We start from the raw sequence: 12,396 nt of genomic DNA on the forward strand, positions 1-12,396 counted from the left end.
TTCTTGGGAAAAGCCAAAATTGTTATTTACAGATGAATTCTTACCTACAAAATCCAAGAGAATTATTAGAAAACAAAGGTTCAGCGAAGTGACCACACAGATCCACATACCAAAACCCAAATTATCCTAGGGTACAATAAAAGTCCATTAGGAAGAACAAACAAACCAAAACAGCAATAAAAACTGCCAGGAAAAAACCTAATAAGAAATGTGCGGGGGCGCCTGGGTGGCTCAGTTGGTTAAGCGACTGCCTTCGGCTCAGGTCATGATCCCAGGGTCCTGGGATCGAGTCCCACATCGGGCTCCCTGCTCTGCGGGGAGCCTGCTTCTCTCTCTCCCACTCCCCCTGCTTGTGTTTCCTCTCTCGCTGTGTCTCTGTCAAGTAAATAAATAAAATCTTAAAAAAAAAAAAAATGTGCAAACCACCAAGAAGATTCTAAGACTTCAGCTGAACAACGAGGGAAGACTCGGATTAACGGAGAAGTATCCACAGTGCTGGACAGGAAATCTCAATATTATATGATACCAAATCTGGGAAAACAAATCCCAGGAAACCGTTGCCATTTGGCGACGATCCATTACAGAATTTCAAATGGAATCCCACACAAATGCCGGAAAAACGCTGTCATTTGGCGACCATCTGTTACAGAACTCGGCCCTAGGGCTCCAGGTTCCGCACGTCGCCTTGGGAAACGCCCTCGAGGAGCCGGACAGCCAGCGCAAAGCCGCGCGGCCGGAAGAGGCCCGTGGCCCCGCCCCTCCCTGCGTCGTGGGCGGGGCGTTTCCGGCCTGCTGACGCCCCCGCGCGTCCCAGCCGCGCGCCACCGCGCCGTCCCACGTCCGGCTCCGCGGCAGCTGCCTGAGCAGGCGCCGGCCGCGGCTGTGGAGCTCGCCCCAAATGGTCGCTTCCCCTGTTATTTCCAGTACGTGATGGTCGCAGTGGGAGCTGTGGCTGGAAAGGGGCCGCGTTGGCGTTTTCTTCCCACCTTCTCCTTCCCCCAAGCTCCCTAAAATTGTCTCCCGACCTCTCGGTCACCCCCTGGGCCATCCAACCCCTCTCCTCAGATGAGGCCGCTTCCAGCGCTCCAGGTTTCCCCAGAAGGTGAGAACTTTCTTATAAGCTTCATTCATCTTATCCGGTTGCTGGCCTCTCGTATGTATACTGTGGAGGGTGTGTTCTTGGTCTGACACTTCTGGCTATTCCTGCCACTGTGACGGGTCCTGCAGGTACACACCGTGGAAATGTGACCCCCCCCCCCCCCGGTTCTTCGAATATACCTTATCTGTCTGCTACAGAATCTCCCACCTTTACACGGAAATCTCTACCAAGGACCACAGCACCTCCTCCCTTCCTAAAACCCCTCTTCTCATTAAATAATAGCAACAGTTAACAATTAAGGAAGGAATGCCTTAAGAGTAAGACACCTAAGCACTCCACAGGCATTTTATTTAAGCATTGCAACAATCCTTAGGTAGAAACAAATGACAAAACTGAAGCAGAGAAAAGTTAATTTGCTCAAGGTGATGAGTAAGGGACAGGTGAGGCTAGGTAGGGAGAGGCAGGAAAGGGACTACATAACCAGGCTCACAGAAATTCCAGATGTGGAGAGATGTTATAGACAAGATATTAACCAGAGAGAAGGGAACATAACAAATCCACCTTGATTGTTTTAAATGTAGAAGAGATATTTTCATAATATTTACAAATCCACCTTGTTTGTCTTAAATGTTATAGATGAAATATTTACCAGGTTCCCTGGTCAGTTTTCTACCATAAAACCCCTCAGTGGCAACCCATTCGGGACCCTTCTCACTCTAGAGAGCTCTTTTCTTTCCTTTTGCACCTTCACTTAATAGACTTTGACTTCAGGCCCGCCTTTTGTCTTTGAGATTCGTTCTTCCACTCTGAGACAAGAACCCTGTAACCCTGCAACAGTGACATAGCTTGGATGTGGTGTTGACATTTGAATCCGTTGTGTAGCTCACTGGAAAGCAGGTGCTATTATCTGTTCTCTTTACCATATATCTGGGCATCCCCCTTTTAGTTGCTTCTGAGGAATTTTTTCTGAAATTGCTGTCTAGGAATCCTCAAAGCTCTCCTCACACAGACCCCTGAGTGTTACATTTTATAAGCTATCTTAAGCTCTGGGCTTAATATTTTGCATCCCCCAAATGTGCTTATGCTTCCTTAAAAATGTGCTTCTACCTCAGTACTCACTAACCAGCCCTTTTCCTTTGCCTCAGTATGACTGTCTTACCATCATCACTGTTCTCAGCAAACATTTGAGCAGCTAGTTTATGTAAGATGTAAAGATAATTGAAGTTTCAAAGAACTCTGAGGTTTAGTTCCTGACTGCAAGGAGAAATATGAAATTTATTCATAAAAAGACCCACAAAGTAGCACATCAGCACTCAGTTGCACAGACAAGTTCTACTGGAGCCACTTTGGACAAAATTTGTTAAGGCTAGATTGTGTCCTCATCTGTAAAATACTAAGTTTAGGCTAGATCATTAAAGTTATGTGAATCTTAAGTTCAGAGAAAGGAGTGATCACTACAGATGTGGGAACTATTGGAGAAGCTATATACTGTATTCTATGTATATATATAGAATATATATGTATATATGGTATTCTTGATGCATTATAGAAACAAAGATTAGGTTGAAGGCTTTTCTTAGCACATTTTTTTTTTCACTTTGAACATCTGGTAATGGCTGTAGCCTTGCTCTAGAAATAAAGTTCCCATTCATACAACATTTTATACTCAAATTTTAGGAGATTCATGACCCACCCCTCCCTTCCAAAGCCTGCATGTTAAAGACCCTTGATTTAGGAAAATAAAATGAACTGCAACTCAGAAGGCCAGACTAAACCAGATGTGGAGGGTCCTTATCTTGCAGGCAGAGTGTGGAACCATTGGAAGTTAAGAAGTAAAGTCTGGCAGGGGTGCAAAGGATGAATTACAGTGGGCAATGGCAGTGAAACCAGCTAGGCAGCCAGTGGAATAATTTAGGTAGATAGTTTAGGAGATATTACAGGGCTATGCCTAGCATTATAGGGAATGGGGGGAAACTGCAAGAAATACTGCCAAGGACAAATGAAAAGGATGGATATAGAATTGAAAGACAGGAAGGAGTCAATCATAATAAAGTTTGAGGTCTGTCCAGCTGCAGTTATGTACCTTCTCTACTTTGTCTTCAGTTTTTTATTGCACTAGGTCATTCCCATAGCATAAATGCTCTAAGAGGAGATGTCACTACTGACCCAATGGATATTAAAAGAGATACAACTATATACTTATAAATTCAACAACTCAGATGAACTAGACCACTATCAGAGCTACCAAAATGTGCCCAAGAAGAAACAGATAAGTTGAATGTACTGTAACTATTAAAAAATTGAATTTGTATTTAAAAATCTAGGAGCGCCTGGGTGGCACAGTCAGTTAAGCATCCAACTCTTGATCTCAGTTCAGGTCTTGATCTCAGGATCGTGAGTTCAAGCCCCGTGTCAGCCTCCATGCTGGGTGTGGAGCCTCCTTAAAAAAATAAAATCTAAAAAAAGGGTGGAGTCCAGGCCCAGATGACTTCACTGGTAAATTTTAGCAGAACTTTAAAGATAAAACGATAGTTCTGCACAAGCTCTTCTAGCAGATAGAAGAAGGAAGACTTTCCAACTCATTTTATGAAGCGAAAATTACTTGATACCAAAACCAGATAAAAACAATATAGAAAAGAGAACTGAATCAGTTCTAATGAACAAAGATGAAAGAATCCTCAACAAAATTGGAAGATTGAATCCAGCAGCATGTAAGAAGAAAAATACTTTGTGATCATGTGTCATTCACCCCAGGAATTCAAGGCTGGTTCAACATTTGAAAATCAGTTAGTATAATCTACCACATTAATAAACTAAACAAGAAAAACTACATGATCCTATGAATAGGTGCAAAAAAAGCACTTAACAAAATTCAACATTCATGGTTTTTTAAAACTCAGCATCACAGACTCAAGAGATTTCATCTGTGTTCTTAAAAAAAAGTAAAAAGTTGGTTCAACCAAGATGAGGAAAAATTAACATTTTGAGCCCAAAAAAGAATCGAATCTATCTAGAGTTCATTGGTTCTTCAATAACTGTTGAAATAACTATCATCTGTTATCCAGAGGACTGGCCAGTGTGATTTCACAAGAGGACTCTCTGGCTGGGGATCCTTGACAGTTGAGCTTTGCCTAGCCTGATTTTGGACTTCCAAGCAAGACTGCTCCTGCAATTCAGCACCCCTACTCCTACCCTATCAAAGAGACTACATTGCTGAAATGACAGAGAGATAGTGAAAAGTGAGGGGGGTGGTACCATTTGACATGGTCTTAGTAGTCTCTCCAAGAGATGGCATTGATTACTTCTCTATGCTTTTCTTTCTGTCTTAAAAATTATGTATTTTGGCATGGCTCAGTCAGTTAAGCGTCTGACTCTTGATCTTGGCTCAGGTCTTAATCTCACGGTCGTGAGTTCAAGCCCTGCACTGGGCTCCACGCTGGGTGTGGAGCATACTTTAAAAAAAAATGTGCATTTTTACAGATAGCAAACAAAATGTGGACATAAATTTTAGAAAGTATGTAGCTGTCTTCATATCTCATTAATGTTTAAAAAAAAAACACCCAACTCAGCAATCCAGGAATAGAAGGGAACCTGATAAAAGGTATCCACAAAACCTAGAGCTAACATTACACTTAGTGGTGAAGGACTGAATGCTTCCTACTCCCAAGATTGGAAACCCAACAAAGATGTACATTTTCACTACTCATACTCAATATTTTACTGAAGTCCTAGCAATTGCAGTAAGGAAGAAAAATAAAAGGCATTCTGATTGGAAAGGAAGAAATAAATTTATCCTGATTTTCAGATGACATAATTGTCTATGTAGTAAATCTCAAGAAATCTACAAAAAGGTCTTAATGCTAAGAAGTGAATTTATGCAGGATAAAAGCTTAACGTACAATAATCATATTTCTACACTAGAAATAAACAATTGGAAGGTGATGCACTCCTCTCTTCCACAGATGAAATACTTAGGTATAAATCTAACAAAGTATGTGTAGGATTTTTATGCTGAGAAGTACAAAATGCTGATGAAAGAAATAAAAAAACACCCATACTGTGTTCATGGATTAAAAGATTCAGTATAGTTAAGATGTCAATTCTCCCCAAATTGATCTATGCATTTAATGCAATTGTAATAAAAATCCCAGCAGGATTTTTGTACATATAGATTAGTTGATTTGAGAGTTATAAGGAAAGATAAAGGAACTAGAATAGCAAAACAATTTTGCAAATGAGCAAAGTTGAAGAATCCACACAATCTGCTTTTAAGATGTACTATGAAGCTATAGTAATCAAGACAATGTGGTATTGGTGGAAGGACAGACACATAGACCAATGGAATAGAATAGAGTCCAGAAGTAGACCCACAAAATTTGGCCAACTGATTTTTGACAGAGGTGCAAATGTAACTCAATGAAGAAAGGACAGTCCTTTCAGTACATGGTGCTGGAAAAACTGGGTATCCACATGGGAAAAAAGTGAATCTTGACCTATGTCCCATGCCACATATAAAAATTAACTCAAAGTGGATCATAGACCTAAAAGTAAGAGCTAAAAATATGAAACTCTTGAGGAAAACACAGAAGAAAATTTTTTGAAACCTTGGATTAGGCAAAGAATTTCTAGATCTAACACAAAAAGCATTGTCTATAAAGGGAAAAATTGATAAATTGCACTTTATAAAAATTGAAATCTTTTGCTACATGAAGGATATTACAAAGAGAATGAAAGACAAGGCATATAAATAACAAAAGACTTGTATCCAGAATATTTAAAGAATTTTTCAAAACCTAACTAGAAAACAACTCAATAAAAAATGGGCAAAGTTTGAACAGACACTTTGCTAAAGAAGATACACAGATGGCAAATAAGCACATGAAAAGATATTCAACATCATTAATCATTAGGGAAATGAAAATTAAAACCACAAGAAATATTATACACCTATTAGAATGGATAAAATAAAAAAAAATAACAATTCCAAGTGCCAGCAAAGATGTGGAGAAACTGGAACATTCACACATTGCCATGGAGATGCAAAATAGTACAGGCTCTCTGGAGAACAGCTATTTAGTTTCTATAATAAGTTAAACATTTACCATTTAATACAGAAATTCCACTTTTATATGTTTATCTCAGAAATGAAAGCAAACATTAACACAACAATGTGTATATAAATGTTTATAGCAGCATTATTAATGATTGTCCCAAATGTCCCAAAGCAAAGCTGATTCAACATTTGAAAGTCAATCAGTGTAATTCACTATATTAGCAGACTAAACAAGAAAAACTATATGAACTAAATGCCCTTCAGTGAGTGAATGGATAAATACACTCTGGTTTATCTGTACAATGGAATAGTATTTAGAAATAAAAAAGGGGTCTGTTATGCGTCAGACTCGTGATTTTGGCTCAGGTCATGATCTCAGGGTTGTGAGATCAAGCCCCATGTTGGTCTCCGCGCTGAGCGTGGAGTTTCCTTAAGATTCTCTCTCTCCCTCCCCCTCTGCCCCTCTTCCCTGCCCCGAGTTCACTCTCTTTCTCTCTCAAAAAAAACACAAAAAATAAAAAAACAAATTATTGATACATGCAATGACTCAAATGTATTTAATAAGCAAAGGAAGCTAATCTCAAATGGTTACATACTGTAGGATTCCATTTATATGATATTCTGGAAAAGGCAAAATTAAAGGGATAGAGAACATACCAGTGATTGGTCGGGGTTAAAGGTAGGGAGAGGGTCTGACTGCAAAGGGGTAGCATGAAGGAATATTTGAGATACTGGAATTTTTCTGTATACTGTTAATATTCTGTATACTCTTATACTATTCTGTTTACTGTTACAAGAATTTATGCATGTGTTAAAACTCAAAGTTCTGTGTACACACACAAATTTTTACTGTATGCAAATTTAAAAGTATTTTTTAAGTTAAAAAAAAAAACACTAGTTGGTCTAGAATCTCTTTTAAAATCCTACCCTTGACCTCAGTGGTCCCTCCAACCACTATGCCACTTTCTGCTTTCAAAAAACTGTATTTCATAAAATATAGATTACGTTTCTTGGCTCTATTTCCTTGATTACCATTCATTCTTTTAAAAAATATCTTAAGACATTCAGCAACATAATCCATGCACATGATAAAAAGATCAAGGAGTGTAGAGGCCACGTGAGTGCCAAAGTAAATTTGGAGCGCCTTGTTAAAAAGTTATTAAGAGTTTCAAGACGGGGCGCCTGGTGGCTCAGTCGTTAAGCGTCTGCCTTTGGCTCAGGTCATGATCCCAGGGTCCTGGGATCGAGCCCCGCATCGAGCCCCGCATCGGGCTCCCTGCTCAGCGGGAAGCCTGCTTTAACCTCTCCCACTCCCCCTGCTTGTGTTCCCTCTCTCGCTGTCTCTCTCTCTGTCAAATAAATAAAGTCTTAAAAAAAAAAATATGTCAGAGCTAAACAAAAAAGAACTCTTCAAACTGAAAGAACCCACTAACTGCTAAAGAAGATAAAAGAAAAAAAAATCTCTATGCTTATATACATCATGGTGAAATTTTCAAGAGACATTACCAAATGCCTCCAAAAGGATAATGATCACAAAGAAAGATTTAGACTAGCATCAGTCTTTTTACCAACACTGAATGCTAGGACATATTGAAAAAGATCTTTAGGGGCCCCTGGGTGGCTCAGTCAGTTAAGCATCTGCCTCCAGCTCAGGTCATGATCCCAGGGTCCTGGGATTGAGCCCCGCACCAGGCTCCCTGCTCAGTGGGAAGCCTGCTTCTCCTTCTCCCACTCCCCCTGCTTGTGTTCCCTCTCTTGCTCTCTCTCTCTCTGTCAAATAAGTAAATCTTAAAAAAAAAAAAAAAAGGAACTAAACATACAAAAGATTTAAAGTGTTTGTGAGGAGCTGGATCTAAAATGAGAAGAAAGCAAGTGGGCTGGAGACTGTTATTTTTCATTATAAACCCTCTACACTCCTTGATCTTTTAATCATGTGCATGGATTATGTTGCTGAATGTTTTAAAAGAATGAATGGTAATCAAGGAAATAGAGCCAAGAAACAAGAATCTATATTTTATGAAATACAGTTTTTTGAAAGCAGAAAAGTGGCATAGTGGTTGGAGGGACCATTGAGGTCAAGGGTAGGATTTTAAAAGAGATTCTAGACCAACTAGTATTTTTTTTTTTAACTTAAAAAATACTTTTAAATTTGCATACACCATTTTCTCTTCTTTCTGGAATTCTTATTATACTTACAGGCCTCTTGGATTTATTCTCTGTAATTCTTTTTTTTCCTCTCATTTTTCTAAAAAAAAAAAAAGGGCAACTTGGAATCTAGCAGGTAGAGGCCAGAGATGTAGTTAAATATCCTACATGCATTTGAAAGCCCTTCACAACAAAGAATAATGTAGCCCCAAATGACAATAGGGACAGGGCAGAGTCTCTGCCCTAAGCCAAACCACCAAAATCTCTTACTCAAAATACTATAAGAACCATCTAAATGTGTTACCTGCTTCTACTTTTACCCTTATACAATCTCTTCCCCACAAAACATAGCCATATGATTTTTTAAAAACACAAATCAGATTTTAATCAAATTTTGACACTCCCCGCTTAAACCTCTCCAGTTGCTTCCCACTGTACTTAGTATGAAACCCCAAGTCCTTAAACATGAAGCTGGTTTTATAGTTTTACATTGTCTGGTCCTTGCTTACTTCTTACTCATTTCATACTACTCTCTCTTTGACTATGCTTGAGGTTTACCTACCTTCTTTCTGAACATCAAAAATGCTGAACTTCTTCCTGTCTTAGGACCATTGAACTTGTGTTCCATCTGCCTGAAAGTTTTTTCCTACACGTTTTCACATGGTTGGCTGATTTGCATCTTTCTTCTTCTTTTTTTTTTTTTTTTAAGATTTTATTTATTTGAGAAAGAGAGCGTGTGCGCACAAGCTGGAGGAGGGGTAGAGGGAGAGGAGAAGCAGGCTCCCCGCTGAGCAGGGAGACCAGATTGTAGTCTCAAGCCTTCTTGAATCACTACAGGTCTCCCTCCAGATCTTCTAAATGAAGATTTCTATGTGCGGAACATAGGAATTTGTTTTTTAACAAGGTCCTTGGTGTTTCTTATGTGTTCAGGAACCAGTGGAATAGTATATAGGGAGGAATAATCAAAAGATTCAGGATTGAGCCCTAAGATGGACTATCTTTAAATGTGGGAGGAAAAAAGTGAAGCCCCAGATTGAGATAGGGAATGCTATGTGGCAGGTACCAGGGAGACAATCTCAGTTTTGAAGGGGAGCCAAAATCGCAGCTCTCCTTGACTGGTCCATTGCTCTACTTGTGCTGCCATAACAAAATACTACAGACTACATCAACAGGAATTTCTTTTCCCATAGTTCTGGAGACGAGAAAGTCCAAGATCAAGGCTTCAGCAATGTTCGGTTTCCAGCGAGAACTCTTCCTGGCTTCAGATGGCCACATTCTTGCTGCACCCTCACACCCTCATATGGCCTTTCCTTTCGGGTGCATGGGGAGGAGAGAGAGATCTCTCATTCTTCTTGTAAGGCCACCAGTCCTACCAGATTAGGACTCTACCCTTATGACTTCATTTAACTTTAATTACCTCCTAAAGATACTATCTATAAATGCAGTTACATTGAGGGTTTGGGGACAAAAGATATGGAAACTGTGTTTTAATGAATAGAGGGGTGCCTGGGTGGCTCAGTCATTGAGCATCTGCCTTCGGCTCAGGTCATGATCCCAGGGTCCTGGGATTGAGCCCTGCATTGGGCTCCCTGCTCTGCGGAAAGCCTGCTTCTCCTTCTCCCACTCCTCCTGCTTGTGTTCCCTCTCTCACTGTGTCTCTCTCTGTCAAATAAATAAGTAAAAAATCTTAAAAAAAATAAATTCTGAATAGAAAGGGTCAGATATTAGTGACTCACAAATGGTTTTATATTTATATTCCTATTAAATGGTAACCTTTTGTACACCTAATTTGAATATCTGTCCTCACAACAAAAACCAATTATGTATTTCTATAACCTTGGTAAAAATCTCATGCAGATTCAATCAAACTAAGCACCCTGTTTCACCCTGAACTTTGCTTTGTAGTCTAAAAGAACAAGAATTCAGTAGTGATGTGATGATACTCTTGGATCACATTACGTCAAACTGGTTCTCTTCATTGATAAAGGGAAACACCAGTTGCTACAGACTGAACTGTATTCCTCCAAAATTCATTTATTGAGACTCTAACCCTCAATGTAACTGTATTTAGGTCTCATTTTGCTTTTTAAATTCTCTAATAAACTCAATATTTTGGTTTTATAGACATGGAAGGCAAGTTGTATAGACATGGATAAGAAGCCCACACAAGGGGGCGCCTGGGTGGCTCAGTTGGTTAAGCACCTGCCTTGGGCTTGGGTCCTGATCCCGGGGTCCTGGGATTGAACCCTGCGCCCAGATCCCTGCTCAGTGGGGAATCTGCTTCTCCCTCTCCCCCTGCTCTTGCTCTCTCTCTCATATAAATAAATAAATAAAATAAAAAAAAAAAAAAAGAAAGAAGAAGTCCGCACAAGTCCCAAAGATGCCTGGACCGCCAGAAACAGAGGGAGGAATTTTACTTGGTTTAAGACCTTCTGAATATTTTCATGTATGCTTTAGAAATTACTGTGTTTCTCTTTCATTTGTTGTTAATATTTGAGAGGATAATTGTGTAACATATCAATCAAGATCAACACAAAAGAAAAAAGAAAAGCAAAACCTAAGCCACCACTGATCCTAATATAGATCATCAACATCTTATTCTTCAGATGGCTATGTGTTTTCTTCTTCATCATTATCTTAAAGAAGCCATATGGATTCAAGTAGTGAAGAGGGTATGTTTATTATCTTGTTAAGGTTTTTCCATTTATAAATTAGGTAATTTAGAAAAATTCATTAAAACTCCTCCATAACTTCTGTTTATTAACAGATTTCATTGAGAATACCCACTGTGTACCAGGCATAATGCTAACCATGGTATAGTCCCTTCGGCCAAGGAAATTTTATTATATTGAGCAATAAAGACAAAGAAGTAGTCCACCGCAATGCAAATGAATGCTATGACTTGGTATGCATGTGTTAGAGGACAAGGAAAGGCTTTGGAGAAGAAAGTGGTGTCTAAATTGAAATCTGGAGGATGATTAGGCATTTTCCAGACAGCCAGGAAAGTGGAATTCAGGAAGATTTGTTACAAGCTAAAGGAATTGCATGTGCTAACTACTGTTGACATTTGGGTTCCTGATTCTTTCTCAAGTAATATGCTAACACTTGTATTTCTTGATTTATCAGCGGACTAATCAGAGTTCCTAGTTGTAAGCAAAGGAAACAGACTCTGGCTTATGTAAATAGGAAAGGGATATATTGAACGGATATTGAGTAACTCACAGAAATGCCAAGAAACCCCGTGAATGAATCTCTGAATATAGATAGGACCAAAGTAAAACTTGGCAGCTAGAGCCATAGGCAAAGGCATGCCACAGAGCCCAGCCTGGTAAGGGCACACCAGGGCACACAGCACCACTACCGAGGCTGACCGCCTCTGTTTGCGTTGCCGTGGTCACCAGTGCCCCACTCTGTCACTGCCACTAGACCGCCTCCACTGCCGAATGGACTCTTCACCGTCTCTGCTTTTTTGTGCCATTAGCTCCTAGCAGGGGTTGACTGAGCCTCAATCACATGCCTGTGTGCTACCTGCTTAGGAAACTGGGAAAGCAAGCATTGGCCTTGTCAGCATGGATGGCAGGAGGCGTGCAGAGGAATATTCACCAAACATAGAAAGGAGAATCAGATACAGGGCAGGAAAAATAGTTAAAATAAAACAAAGGTTGTTCACATTCAACTCTAGACAATATCTGTTGATTAGTTCACTTTAAATTGTTCCTTCGTCTCACTTACTTTATCCTGTCAGTGTTTGTTACTTGTGTTATAATTAGTTTTTCTTTTTGCTAATTTGGCATCACTAATATTATACTTGCAATTCTACTTTTTGTTCCGTTAACTATACTCAGTTATTTTACTCTCTTTTTCTATAGATACCCCTACACTTTCCTCCATCTTTTCTCCTTACTGTCTTTTTTTTTTAAAGATTTTATTTATTTGAGAGGGAGAGACAGCACAAGCCAGGGGGAGCAGCAGAGGGGGAGGGAGAAGTAGGCTCCCCGCTGAGCAGGGATCCTGACGCAGGGCTGGAGCCCAGGATGCTGGGATTATGACCTGAGCAAAAGGCAGACGCTTAACTGACTGAGCCACCCAGGCGCCCCAG

General features: G+C 39.9%; 1 long non-coding RNA gene across 6 annotated transcripts in view; it reads left to right on the forward strand.

The window, feature by feature from the left end:
• The window catches only part of LOC123846099 (uncharacterized), a 34,197-nt gene continuing 21,801 nt past the window's right edge, over positions 1 to 12,396 (forward strand). For 5 of the 6 annotated variants that reach the window (XR_010412271.1, XR_010412270.1, XR_010412274.1 and 2 more), the window contains exon 1: positions 1 to 1,102. This is a non-coding gene — a long non-coding RNA (uncharacterized LOC123846099). The remainder of the gene's footprint in view (positions 1,103 to 12,396) is intronic. The other variant, XR_008506267.2, reaches the window with a different exon arrangement.

This window comes from Mirounga angustirostris, unplaced genomic scaffold (assembly GCF_029215605.1).
Source record: "Mirounga angustirostris isolate CCGP_5_RB_7025 unplaced genomic scaffold, mMirAng1.0.hap1 SCAF_6, whole genome shotgun sequence".
In the NCBI taxonomy this organism is placed as follows: domain Eukaryota; kingdom Metazoa; phylum Chordata; class Mammalia; order Carnivora; family Phocidae; genus Mirounga; species Mirounga angustirostris.